Consider the following 15,601-nt stretch of genomic DNA (forward strand, 5'->3'; position numbering starts at 1 on the left):
ATAAAATTATAATCTGGAATATAAGACACACAAATTATATATACGTATAGTGTTCAAAAAAAAATAAAAAAATAAAAAAAAAGGGTTGACCCTGAAGGAAACCCCGTTCCACATGAGTCAGGGGCCCATTGGCTCATGCGAAGGGTAAATCGAGGGATGTGCACGAGCGCCAGGGACCTGAAGGAGGGAGCACATGGCCCAATCCCCAGAGCATACCACAATATTTCAGCAGGGAATATGCTCCACACGAGGATCGAACCCGCAACGCTGGAAAATTTCTTCTCACGTCACCTCAGACCTTACCAACTCGTCTATGCCCCTGTGGGCTATACGTATCGTGTTGGTTTAATTTATCACGTAACGATTGTCCCTCGATCTGTGTCACTAGACACTATTATTAGTGACCAGAGAGCCGGATTAAATGCATCCATATTAAACACCGTTTGGTTTGAGATATAATAATATAAGTAATATATAGATTAGTAATATAATGTAATAAAAAATAATAGTTAAAATATTATTGGATTTGATTAATAGATTATAATTTATTTGATTTGATTGATTAAATTTTATATAAAAATGTTAAATGACTATTTTGTCCTTTTAACAATAAATAAAATAAAAATTATATTATTTATAAAAGGTAATATAGTAATTTAAATTAAATGATTTGATTGATGTAAGATAAATAATTAATGATTTGATTGCTGTAAAATAAATAGTTAATATATGAATAAATAATATGATGAGAATAACGTGGGATGTGATGAAATGAGTTATACATATATTAGTAATATGATGAACACAACAGTGTCTTATTCTTTTGAATGTAAATATGAGGATATTTTCCAGATCGGTGAGAAGAATTTAAATATGACGCCAATTTAGTACATAAATTTCAGCTTTTTAAAATGTGAAAATGTTTTGTCAGTTTGTGGTGGATGCTGGAAACAACATCCACGAAAGTTTCAATTAATTATTTTTTAATATAAAGACATGATCTTGGGTGGATCTTAAGGAAGATACAATGTCAAATTATGAGATCCTCGTCTATATTTATATCATATGCTCTAATAATTTACATGTTTCATCCATACCTAAATTATACTAGCTGCATAGCATATATCATATATTGATTTAACAAATTTGTATTATATATATATATCATGTGTATACATAATATTATTTTTTCTATAAAAAAATATTAATTTGATGGAGTCATGAATGGATGATTATAATCATAACATATATATTATAGATAAGGCAGATTGAAATGAATATATGTAAATTCCAACGAGTGGATGAGGTCACTCATTTGCTAAACAAATTTGGGATTTTGTACCTGCGGATAGATATTGTCGTAACTGGTTATGTTTTGTCCCAGCGGATAAAATGACAAATCTGGGCAGACAAACATTAATTTGAAATTTTTAATTGACATAACAAAGTAAATTAACTGTGTGGTTAAACCAATACTTAGGTTCATTGAATGGGGAAGGAGGGGGGGAGACTCATTTGTCTGCTAGTCTACATTCAAGGTTTAATAATTGGGGGTGCAATTTCTGATATTGTCCTCTGCCCGTACAACAATGAACGATGTTCCTTCAACATTAAGATAACAAATTAATTAATGGTCCTCAAATCTCACTTGCTTTTAGTGTTAAAAACTATTCTTTGAACCCGGATTAAAACTCCTTAGTTAAAAAGACAGATTCGAACTGTATGTTTATATAGTCGTTGTGACTCTACGGTGAATATTAATAAGGAAAATGCTACATGTATATAGAAAATTACACATTGGGTTACACATTTTATATAAAATTACAAAATTATCCCTTCACTTTATTTGAAAAAATTCTTTCCAAAATACATCAAGGATATTTATGTAATGTCAATTGTAACATGTAACACAACGTGTAACCTTCCGTGTACATGTAGCATCACCCTATTAATAATGTTTATAGATAATTATACCATAAACCTCTGACTGATCGGATACTCCTAATTAATTACCTTGTAGAAGAGTATATATAGTGGTGTGGGACAATACACAATTATAGTTTGAATGGGAAAATAATCGGTAGTAGTTCAAAAAAAGATGACAGTGAAGAGAAAGCTGTCATCACAAATGGGATTTGAAGAGAAAAGCCAAAAAAAACGTCAAGTGGGGTGCCACCGCTTTTTGACTAGTTTGCAGACTTACAGCTGTGGGGGTTTTTGGGTTGGAGTCCCCAGGTGGAATCGACGGCTGCGATGAGCTGTGGGCATTCGCAAAAGGTGAATTTTGGCCATTAATAAAATTAACCAGTTTGGGGATGACTTCAACGGCTTCCACGTAATATGGGACCCACCACAGCCTGGCAGAATCTCACGTGATTCCACACCCTCTGTTTTGCTTTGACTTTCGCCTCCCATTTCGGGCTCCACTCGCCGTATTGCATTTTTCTTTATATTTTTTCGTGGTTTTATTTCCTCTTGTTTCAAGAACCAAATGGAGAATGAGAAGTCATGTGTTCTGCCATTTTATATTTATATACATTACATTTTACCTTACTATACTTATACAATATTATAAAGTTCCAACATTTCGCTCTAAACTTTTTGTATTCTGCTTGGTTTATAACCCAGAAATATAACTCTTACTCCAAATTTTATGGACAAAAATATATCTTCATTTGATCCTCCTTTTTTCTAATAACAAACATAATAATCATTATAATTAGACTACATGCATAGAGCAAAAGCGCGCCAGCCAGCATGGCAGGAAGAAAAAAGGGCAACTGGGAGCCTCGACACACGTGTCAGTATATTATTGGTTAGGTCAAAGCAGCTGCAGTTGGGCAGTTGCTAACATTACAGGCTGTCAGAGTACCATTCCACCGACCGCCGAACGGCACGGTCCAAATCCAGACACCAAATCCACTCCAATAATAAGTCCGTCATACACCCTTTTCCAAAAATATAAATAACTAATAAATTAAATACGCAATTATTTGTCACTAATTAATTTATAGTGTATTGGTTTGTTAAGACATAGTTTTATATTCATAATATCCAAAAAAAACAATATCAATTTGACACACTTATTTGTCTAATAAATGGTTGTATTATATTAATACACGTATTAACATAACATTAAACACGGTCATAAAAATACTAGTGGAGATTGGTCTGTCTTCAACTTCTGTGCTTATAATTGACAATGCCTCCCGGCCCTCCCCCCTTGTGTTTCCCGCCAACCACATACTGTTGCCTGTTTCTGGGCGCAACAATTTGCAAACCAAAGTCACAAATTACAATCACTAGCCAAGAAATGAGGGAATTTTTTTTTTCTCCTCAAATTCTATGTTACTTTTTCCCCGATTATGATTTGTAGGTTATGGAGTTTTATTCATGTATATTTTTCTTCTTTTTTTCATTTTTGGCCATTAATTTATTTTAAAATATTGTAATTTTCCATGAAAATACTTACGTGGCATTGGAATCATTGATGGCGCAACTAGCGTCACCTCAGCTGTACATAGAATAAAGACCAAAATTGCAAGACAATAAAAAATATTAGACTAAAACTTAAATGAGCAAATTGGTGATAAATCCTCAAACCCAAACTTGACTTTGCTCTAGCTCCTACCCATAAGATTCTTTGCAATAGCTCCCTAGGACCACAAAACTTGAATATTTAATTGTTTAATTCTTGTACTAGATTTATGCTTTTTTATGCTTAAAATCTAAAGACTTTTATGCTAAAATCTGAAGATTTTGTGCTTATTCATGGTACAAAGAATTATCCGTAAAAATGGTATCAGAACCTTAGGTTAATTATTCAGACATAATATTATTCGTTAATTCATGCTTTTCTTTGTTGAGGAGAAGATTTTTTTTTTTAAAAGATGACTTCAAATGAAGGTTTGAATCAAGAGGATTTTATTCATATGAAATCCTATAAACAAGTTAATCTATTCACAATAGATTACTTACAACAGGTTGTGATTAATGCTCTTAGTTTTGAAGAGATAAAGAAAAATGATTTCTAACTCTCAATTTTTAGAGATTACCCCAGATTCCTCTAAACTCTCCGAAGATCTTAGAGAAATTCAAAAGACGGTACAATATTACAGTAATCAGCTGTATGAAATACCTCGGCAAATTGAAGAAATTCTTAAGAAACAAGAAGAAATTCTTGGAAACCTAAAGGATCTTCAAAATAAAATCATAAATCTAGAACACACTTCGGGTTCTAGAAAAGGAAATACAGGAGGAAGGTTACCACTCTCATTTGGTACCGAACCTTTGTTACATCAGAAAGGTAAAACCAAAATGGTCCAAAAACCTTTCACCAATGATGAAATGATGATTAATCTTATAAAAGCAGTATCAGAGAAAAACACTATCTGATGACTACTTTAGAAAGATTAAACCTCGAGGATCTACAAGATCTTGCGGATTTTTTTGCGAATCTCAAAGTAATAGATCTAAAAATGAATTCCCCTGAGGGTGAACAACCCATAGGGAATCCCCCAAGATATGTGGTTAAAACAGAAGAACCACATAGTGAGTTCCAGGTTGGAAAAAATTCACATCCAGCAGGAACCAGATCGAGAAGGAGTAAAATCCCACTCCATCAAACTCCTTACGGAAAAACTGTTTTAGATCCAATACATCCTTACGGGGTTATGTTAAACCTTGATGTTTTGGACTTTAAAAATAGAGAAGATCTTATAGATAATTGGACGTCAGCTATGAGAATAGCAGCAGGGACATTAGATCTCAATAAAGAAGGATTCATTAAACTTCTAGAAATGAGTCTAATGGGATCTGTTAAGATCGCATGGGAGATGACTATGCAAGAAACTAAGGAATCAATTTTAGAAGGAGAATCCCTCAGCGAGATTGGAGAAAGAATGGCCACCCTATTTAAAGCACAATTCATAGGGGTAGACTATTTCAATAATCAAGATACAGAGAAAAGAGAAGATATACTCAAGCTCTTTATATCCTCGAGTTACATGATATCTGCTTAGTTGATGAATACATTATGTTATTCACTAAATACAGATGGAATTTGGGAGTCGAGGAAAATATAGATATTCAGCTATTTTTTGCAAAAATGCCAAGTCCCTGGAGAGAAATGCTGATTAAAGAATATGTTCCAGGCAATCTTGATACATTGGCAAGACGTGCCTCCTTTTTAAAAGGAAAATTAGCAGAATGGTGCCATATGGCAGCATTACAGAAGAACTACAAGAAAATAAGGGGTATAGATAAGCGTACACCTTTGTGTTGTAGAGAAAATGATCTTCCAACGATCATTGGAAACAGATCACGGGGATTTAAAAGGAAGAAATTCAGAAATAATCCCTATAATAAAAGAATGAAAAGTTCTTGGAAACCAAGAACATTTTGGTCCAAACAAAAGGTCAGATCCTATAGATCAGGTAGAAGAAGTGGACCTACAAGAACATCCCCAGCAACAGGCTCATCACAAAGCAGGGGAATAAAACCATCAAGTAGAACTTTCAGAAGAACTCATACAAGAGCAAGTGAAAGTTTCAAGGATTGCAACTGCTGGACATGTGGAGCAAGAGGACATATATCTACAAATTGTCCAGAAAACGAGAAAAAAAGAGTTAAACTCTTTGAAGCAACACCAGATATGGATGATGCGATCTTCTTTTAAGATCTAGTCCAAGTATATCAATTTGAGGATATCCCCTTAGATGAAAGCATATACGAAGAAGATATATTGTTTAGTCGAGAAGTTTCTGAATATGAATCAGAATCAGAATCAGAATCAGAGTAAAGAGGAAGTGTTTCGCCATGAAACACATGAAAGTTTGGCTGGGTTCTTTAGTCAAACCACGATATCTCATAATATGGTCCAAAGGATTATGAGAGAAAATCCAACATTACAGAAGTACCAAGGATTTTCGGCAGGACAAGTTGAAAGGGTCTTAGGAAACCTAGGGCTAAGACAAAGAAGACATAATTTGATGTATAAGGTATCCAGAAGGGAAATGGCGATCCTTATGGAATTAACCAGTAATCAAATTGAAATGCAGTTAATTCCCTTTGAAGAAATTCGAGAAGAATTACAGAAATTAAAAACAGAAGTAGCAAAGACAATGTCTTGGATTCATATTGGAGCAATCCAGATTATGATCAAGGCTACTTTTAAAAAGGGAATAGATTCACCCATAGATATCGTAGTATGCGATAAAAGAATGGGGAATATACAAGATGCGGTTCTAGGAACTATCTCTGGAAATTTATGTGCAGGAAAAATTGTGGGAGTTATTTATCCAAGAATAGCCTACAATTTAGCTGATAGAGATTTTAGTCGAGCCTTGACTTTGCATCAAAACTTCAAGGAAAAAAGACTAATGAAGGAAGGTAATGTTGGAACACGTTTTTAGATCAGTGTGATATGATACCCGGAGCAGCGGAAGTTTAAAAATTTTTATTTTCTTATATGAAACAATTTCATATCATGGGTATCAAATCCTAACGATTAAAATCAACATGTAAAATAATAATAACAATTAATATTTTACCTCTTCAAGCTATGGCTTGATTATGGACACCAACAGATTAATCTGCTCTTATTGTAAATCCCAGGAACAGATAACTCGCTCGATCAATCTCCTGAATTAGGTCCACGAACAGAAAACTAAAACCCTCTGATTGATTGCACTAGAAATCAATCAGATGTTTATCGAAGAGATTTACATATTTGATCTGTCAATTCAGAATGTAATTTTCCAAAAATCACAGAATGAATTCTCTCTCAAAAAGGAGAAGGGAATTTCGAAAAACCCCTTAGAAAATCTATTGTGATTTTCGAAAATTGCACATATATATATATATATAATTTTTATACTGGATTAAGTTATATGTCTATTAGGACACTAACTCCTTAGGGCCCATAATCCATGACTTAAGCCCAACAAGCCAAGTCTGTTATTATAAAAATTAATATAAAATTCATCATGACTCCGATTGATAAACTGATTTTACCAATGTGCATAGAAACCATTTCTGCACCTTTTAAAGTCAAGATAATTTTTTTGAATCCGAATTCAGTGATTTTCAAAAATGCTCATCCCTATGTCATTTTAGGAAATTTCACTCCCTTTAAGAAGTTCAACTTCTCTTTCGCTAAATTTAACTCTTTAAATTTAACTATCTCAACGGGGATTAGTAATCCATTACTTGTGTGACCCTCAATGGTTCAGGGATACAGCTAGCCATTGGCTCACAACTCCTTGTGACTCGGAACAACAATTTTTGACTTACCCATCGAATCATGGTAAGAGCGCCTAGCAACATCGCCTCATGATTCCCTAGGTATCACTGATAGTGCCTACAAGAATCAGTAGGTTTTGGTTAGCGTACAGTACGGTCTCTTCATCCATATATCCCGATCGAATCAACAACCATTGGTACATCGAGAGTCGTTCGAGATTCGATAACTATGCAATGCATCTTGAAGATCAAATAGTGACATCGCATGTGCTACTAAGAAACCAAGTAACCTAAATCACATCGAGTACTCTGGCCAGAGATTTGTCACACTAATATCTCCTCAGATCGCATAGGATATCCACACTCGCAAGCGTGTGGTGAATCCTTGACAACAAAGCATCGACTCCTATATGTGTCGTAACTGTACCCAATCCCGACACCTGATGACCCTCATAGAGTCGGTAAACGAGTCAAAGTATAGTACTAGCATATAGAGTCTCCATGATGTTTCAAGTAGTAAGGACTAATGGTGTACAACCAAAACCGCGGACTTATCCACTCAATTAATAATAACCACTTGGAAGTTCCGAATAGGGTAGTTCGATCATTCATCATATGAATATCCATTTGCATGCTTTGAACATCTCTATGTTCCATACCAATGAAACGTGGTACTTGGCATCGCAAATGCTAGTCTCGATCTCGAGAGATCCTTATCCTTATTTGCGGATGGCTCAATTGACTAGGAAATGTTTAGAATATACAGTGACTATAAGATGTGTTTCATGATAGTGATCTCTCTTTATTCACTATCTCATCTTACTTACACTATAGTATATTCAAGGTCTTTATCAAAACAACAATAGTATATCACAATATAACATTATGAAGAAAGATAAAGAAAATGCCATTAATGAATGTAAATTATATTAAACAAAGATTGTTTACAATAAGAGACTCTCAAAGCCCTTAGCCACAACTTGGCTAGCGGGGCATCAACTCTTTCAATCTCCCACTTGCCCTATAGCCAACTAGTCATACTACGTAGTCCCATTGCTTCGCGATGTTTGTCAAACAATGGTCCTGGCAAGGGCTTAGTAAGTGGATCAGTGATATTGTCTGCAGAGGCCACTCTCTCGACAGTGATGTCTCCTCTTTCCACGATCTCCCGGATGATGTGGTATTTCCTCAGTATGTGTTTGGATCTTTGATGAGACCTTGACTGGACCAACAGCTTCAGGAATTACGCCCAACTCTTGGACGAAATTCCTCATCCAAACGGCCTCTTTAGCAGTAACTGATGCTGCAATGTATTCTGCCTCAGTGGTGGAATCCGTTGTGGTGTCCTGCTTGGAACTCTTCCAAGAGACAGCACCGCCATTGAGCATGAATACAAATCCAGAGGTTGACTTCGAGTCATCCACGTCACTTTGGAAGCTAGAGTCGGTATAGCCTTCCAATTTCAATTCTCTTCCCCCATAAACCATGAATATATTCTTAGTCCTTCTCAAGTTCTTTAGAATATCCTTCACAGCTTTCCAATGCATTTGACCGGGATTGGCCTGATATCTGCTCGTGACACTCAGAGCAAATGCTACATCCGATCTGGTAGATATCATCCCATACATGATACTACCTATGGTTGATGCATATGGTATGTGTGTCATTTTCTCTATCTCTTCGTCAGTCTTGGGAGACATAGACTTGGATAGAGAAACTCCATGACACATAGGTAGATGTCCTCTCTTGGACTCATCCATAGAGAACCTCTTCAATATAGTGTCGATGTAGGTAGCTTGAATGAGTCCTATCATTCTCTTAGATCTATCTCTATAGATCTGTATTCCTAGAATATAGGACGCCTCACCTAAGTTCTTCATCGAGAATCTACCTGATAACCATATCTTTGTTGACTGCAACATCCCTACATCATTCCCAATGAGTAGAATGTCATCAACATAAAGCACTAAGAATGTCACAGCATCCTTAACTACTTTCTTGTACACGCATGGTTCCTCCGGGTTCTTGATGAAACCAAAGTCCTTTATTGTTTCATCAAATTTCTGGTTTCAACTTCTTGATGCCTGTTTGAGACCATAAATTGATCTCTGAAGCTTGCATACCTTATGCTCGCTTCCCATGGATGTGATTCCCTCAGGCTGCATCATATAAATCTCTTCCTTAATATTTTCATTAATAAATGCAGTCTTCACATCCATTTGTCATATCTCATAGTCATACCAAGCTGCTATGGCAATAAGGATTCTTATGGATTTGAACATTGCGACTGGTGAAAATGTTTCATCATAGTCAACACCTTGTCTTTGAGTATAACCTTTTGCCACCAATCGTACCTTGTAGGTCAATACTAGGGGTGCAAACGAACCGAATCGAGCCGAATAATGGTAAAATTTTAAGGTTCGAATTCGGCTCGATAAGAGTATATTCGAGTTCGAGCTCGATTCGAAGTTCGATAATTTCAAATATTTTGGCTCGAGTTTGGCTCGAAATGAAGTTCGAGTTCGAGTTCGAGTTCGGTTCGAAATATTCGAACCTATTCGTGAACTATTCGGATATTATAGTTCGAAAGCTCGAAATGTATATATATTATTATATAATTATATTATATTAATTAAATATTAAGACTCGCGAACTATTCGCAAACTATCGAACAGAGTAATTTCGGCTCGAGCTCGGCTCGAAAAAAAGTTCGAACATGTTCGAATTCGGCTCGAGTTCGATAAGCTTGAATACGAATCAAATATTTATCGAGCGATTTCGTAAAGCTCACGAACAGGTTTGGTTCGTTTGCACCCCTAGTCAATACCTTACCATCAGGCCCAAGTTTTCTCTTGTATATCCATTTACACCCTATTGGAACAATTCCATCGGGAGGATCTACTAAAGACCAAACTTGGTTTGTATGCATCGAGTCTATTTCCGATTGCATAGCTTCAAGCCATAAATTCGAATCCGCATCAGAAATTGCTTCCTTGAAGTTTTTTGGATCACATCCAATGTCGGATTCACTTTGATCCCCCTTCAAGAAGTAAACCATATCGAATAGGAGGTCTAAAAGTCCTCTCGGATCTTCTAGAAAGAGGCGTGTTGTTTAATGGTTCCTGAGGTGTGGGATCGTTATTTTGTATCTTGGGTTCTTCTCGAATTTCTTCAAGTTCCATCATCATGCCTTTCTTATCAAGTAAGAGCTCCTTCTCCATGAAGGTGGCATTTCTCGAAACAAACACTTTTGTTTCAGTAGGATGATAGAAATAATATCCGATTGAATTCTTCGGATACCCTACAAAATAACATAAGGTGGATCGACTATCCAACTTATCTCTCACTGTCTGCTTCACATAAGCAGGACATCCCCAAATACTTAAGTACGAATACTTAGGAGTTTTGCCAGTCCATAATTCATATGGAGTTTTGTTCACTGCTTTGTGTGGACATTGTTCAACAACAATACCGCTGTTTCAAGCGCATAGCCCCAAAACGAAGGTGGAAGCTCAGTGAAGCTCATCATAGATCGAACCATGTCCAACAATGTTCGATTGCGACGCTCCAAAACACCATTTAGCTGAGGTGTCATAGGAGGAGTCCACTGAGAGAGAATCTCATTCTCTTTTAGATAGCCCAAAAACTCGGTACTTAAGTATTCTCCACCTCGATCTGATCGAAGTGCTTTAATACTTTTACCTAGTTTATTTTCTACTTCAGCCTTGAATTCTTTGAACTTTTCAAATGATTCAGACTTATATTTCATCAAATATAAATACTCGTACCTAGAATAATCATCAGTAAAGGTAATGAAGTAGGTGTGACCAAATTTAGTACCAATACTAAATGGGCCGCAAACATCTGTATGGATCAAATCCAACAGATTTTGATTACGCTCAGGTTTTCCTTTGAAATGAGTTTTAGTCAATTTTCCTTTTAGGCAGGACTCACAAGTTGGTATAGAGTTAATATCAGACATATCAAACATGCCCTCTCCCACTAGCTTGTTCATCCTCCTTGAGGAAATATGACCTAGCCTAGCATGCCAAGGGTTTGCCGAGTTTTGACTATCGTTTTTCCTTTTATTTGTTGTTGCCGGTTTATCAACATAATTAATTGGTACGTCTTTTAATTTTAAGTTATATAGATCGTTTTCAAGTTGTCCACATCCAACCAAACATTCATTCTTGTAAATATTGCAAATCTCATTCACAAAATTGCAAGAAAAACCATCTCTATCAAGCATAGAAACAGAAATAATGTTTTTAACCAAATCTGGCACAAATAAAACATCTCTCAAAAGTAACTTAAAATTGTTCTGCAAAACTAAATAAACGTCTCCCACAGCTTTGGCTTCAACTCTAGAACCATTTCCGAGCCTTAGCTGGGTCTCACCCATCCTAAGCTTACGACTTCTTATCATCACCTACAAATCATTGCAAATGTGAGATCCACATCCGGTATCCAATACCCAAGAAGTAGTATTAAGTGAAACATTTATTTCAATGTAAAACATACCCTTTGCAGTTCGCAACTGCTCGAGATATTCTTTCCAGTTACGTTTCCAATGACCGGATTTCTTGCAGTGATGGCAAACGCCTTCAGATCTGTTCACGTTTAAAGCCTTTGTTTTGTTATTCTTCTTTGGCACAGTTTTCTTGGGTGGGGCAGAATGTTTCTTACCCTTTTCACTTGGCCCCTTCTTAGATTTAGAAGAGGAACCAACAAAAAATACCGGTTTATCCTTCTTTAATGTGGCCTCATATGTGACAAGCATATTGACCATCTCTTCAAGGGTGGCCTATATCTTGTTCATATTGAAGTTCATCACAAAACCGTCAAACGACGAAGGAAGTGAAAGAAGTAACAAGTCCGCATTCAATTCGTGCTCCAATGTCAAATCGAGTGTTACCAACTTTTCAATGAGCCCAATCATGTGTACCCCATGCTCACGGACCGAAGTTCCATCTCGCATGCGGCATGTCATGAGCTCTTTGACGGTGGCATACCTCTCCGATCTTGACTGAGCTCCAAAAAGTTCCTTGAGAGTATCGTGAATGTCAGCAGCCTTTACTGCATTCTCAAATCGCCTCTGAAGTTCATCAGACATCGAAGCCTGCATGTAACATTTGGCCTTGACATCATGGTCCCACCATTTGTCAAGTTTGGCCAATTCTTCCGGACTCACATCAGCCGGGGCTTCTTTCGGAGGAGGCTTTTTTAACACGTAGAAAACCATTTCCGAACTTAGAACAATCTTTAACTTATGGAACCATTCCGTATAGTTTGCGCCAGTCAGTTTATTTTGTTCGAGAATTGAGAATAGTGGATTGCGCGAATTCATCATAATGAAATACTGAGTTGAAACAGACAATTATCAGTGATTGTTTAATTAACTTACTAAGACATAAAATATGGCGAGTTTTATTTTATGAATTTCACTCTCACTATTTTAACGATTTCACTACCCTCTAGTGAAAACGAGAAACTGGTTTCCTTAGTGGAAACATGAAGTCCAATTGACAAATCATAGTCCCGAATAATATTAGCCAACCATAATTTTTAAAAGGTAGAGCCCAATTGCTTCCAAAGCAACCCCCATGATTTTATCTCGTGTCCAATAAGGGCCCAATAATATGACGTCGTTTATTGTGACATGTCAAGATGATCCATCAATATTAAGTTGTGATGGACGGTCGCCATGTGGATCCCCAATAATATGAGCCAATCCCATGGGAGTTCCATCCAACTTACAACATGTGCCGATCCAATGTACAGCTTTCCGACGAACGGGCCCCTCCAATAATATGAGCCGGACCGTGCCCGCGGGTAGCATCTCATACATTGATCGTTGATGAAAGGTAGGAACATTTAAACAATATTTAAATTCTCTTTTGTTTATCTTGATATCAATTTTAAATCATATTTAAAATGAGGGATTTTAATTTTGAAAATTGTCTCATCTTTAAATAATTTGTATGCTTGCGGGATTCATGCAATTTAGTCTAAACATGCATACAACAATAATATCATATATTATATAAAGGATGATCGACCCCAATAACTAATCGACCCATGGTTGCCAATCACGAGTCTAAGTCCAATCCTAGGTGATATGCAAGTATGCAATACAATTCTATTATATTGAGCTTCCAATTTACATTTCTTCGGTCTTTATTGTCTGCTGGGCCCACCATTGCCTTCAAATATTTATCTCCCACTAAGTCTAATAAATTTACAATAAATTTCGATGACAAGTAGGGGATACATATTTAAAGGTGGGAACGGGCTATAAACCAGGCCCACTTTTATTACAAATGACAAATCAAATTGGGCTATAAACTAAGCCCATTAATAAAACCCAACAACAAAAATAAAAATCAAATGTAAACAACCTAACATACACCTATAATATTGGTCATGGCAATCGATCATCCTTTTATCCAATATTTAATTCAATAATTAAATCATTGGATAACATGCAATGGCAATTTAATTAAAAAGATAAAATCAAATTTTATCTAATATATTCATAAGATCATATCTTATCATCAATTGTACAAAAATAATTAATTTTATAAAATCTAATTTAACGGATAAAATTTATAAATTTTTCAAAAATTAAAATTTATCCAAAAATCAATTTTAAAAATTATAGAACTCAAACAATTTGATCTGATGCCTCGTGGACCAATCAAAACAATTTTCGATCGGACCAAAAGCTAAAATTTCAAAAATTTAAAATTCTTAAAAATAATTTTTTAATTTTCCGGGCTGCCCGGGATGTTCCCGGGCAGCCCCGCCCCTACGTGGGGCCCGAGCATTGGCAGCCCGTCACTGCCCTTGGGCAGCGATCAAGTTGCTGCCCATGGGCAGCGTCCAGCGCGGCCCTGGGCAACGATCACATCGCTGCCCGTGTTGCCCTTCAAATTTATTTTTAAAAATTTTGTTTTTGTTTCTAAAAACCCGAGGCTTAAAAATTTTGTGCAATCGATTAATTTTAATCGTTTGATCTGAGAGCAACCTGGCTTTGATACCACTGATGGAACACGTTTTTAGATCAGTGTGATATGATACCCGGAGCAGCGGAAGTTTAAAAATTTTTATTTTCTTATATGAAACAATTCCATATCATGGGTATCAAATCCTAACGATTAAAATCAACATGTAAAATAATAATAACAATTAATATTTTACCTCTTCAAGCTATGGCTTGATTATGGATACCAACAGATTAATCTGCTCTTGTTGTAAATTCCAGGAACTGATGACTCGCTCGATCAATCTCCTGAATTAGGTCCACGAAAAGAAAACTAAATCACTCTGATTGATTGCACTAGAAATCAATCAGATGTTTATCGAAGAGATTTACAGATTTGATCTGTCAATTCAGAATGTAATTTTCCAAAAATCACAGACTGAATTCTCTCTCAAAAAGGAGAAGTGAATTTCGAAAAACCCCTTAGAAAATCTATTGTGATTTTCAAAAATTGCACATATATATATATAATTTCTAGACTGGATTAAGTTATATGTCTATTAGGACACTAACTCCTTTGGGCCCATAATCCTTGACTTAAGTCCAACAAGCCAAGCCTGTTATTATAGAAATTAATATAAAATTCATCATGACTCCGATTGATAAACTGATTTTACCAATGTGCATAGAAACCATTTTTGCACCTTTTAAAGTCAAGATAATTTTTCTGAATCCGAATTCAGTGATTTCCAAAAATGTCCATCCCTATGTCATTTTAGGAAATTCCACTCCCTTTAGTTAAGAAGTCCAACTTCTCTTTAGCTAAATTTAACTCTTTAAATTTAACTATCTCAACGGGGATTAGTAATCCATTACTTGTGTGACCCTCAATGGTTCAGGGATACAGCTAGTCGTGGGCTCACAACTCCTTGTGACTCGGAACAACAATTTCCGACTTACCCATCGAATCATGGTAAGAGCACCTAGCAACATCGCCCCATGATTCCCTAGGTATCACTGATAGTGCCTGCAAGAACTAGTAGGTTTTGGTTAGCGTACAGTGCGGTCCCTTCATCCATATATCCCGATCGAATCAACAACCATTGGTACATCGAGAGTCGTTCGAGATTCAATAACTATGCAATGCATCTTGAAAATCAAATAGTGACATCGCATGTGCTACTAGGAAACCAAGTAAACTAAATCACATTGAGTACTCTGGCCAGAGATTTGTCACACTAATATCTCCTCAGATCGCATAGGATATCCACACTCGCAAGCGTGTGGTGAATCCTTGACAACAAAGCATCGACTCCTATATGTGTCGTAATTGTACCCAATCCCGACACCTGATGACCCTCATAGAGTCGGTAAACG

Source organism: Henckelia pumila, chromosome 4 (genome assembly GCF_033568475.1).
Source record: "Henckelia pumila isolate YLH828 chromosome 4, ASM3356847v2, whole genome shotgun sequence".
Classification (NCBI taxonomy): domain Eukaryota; kingdom Viridiplantae; phylum Streptophyta; class Magnoliopsida; order Lamiales; family Gesneriaceae; genus Henckelia; species Henckelia pumila.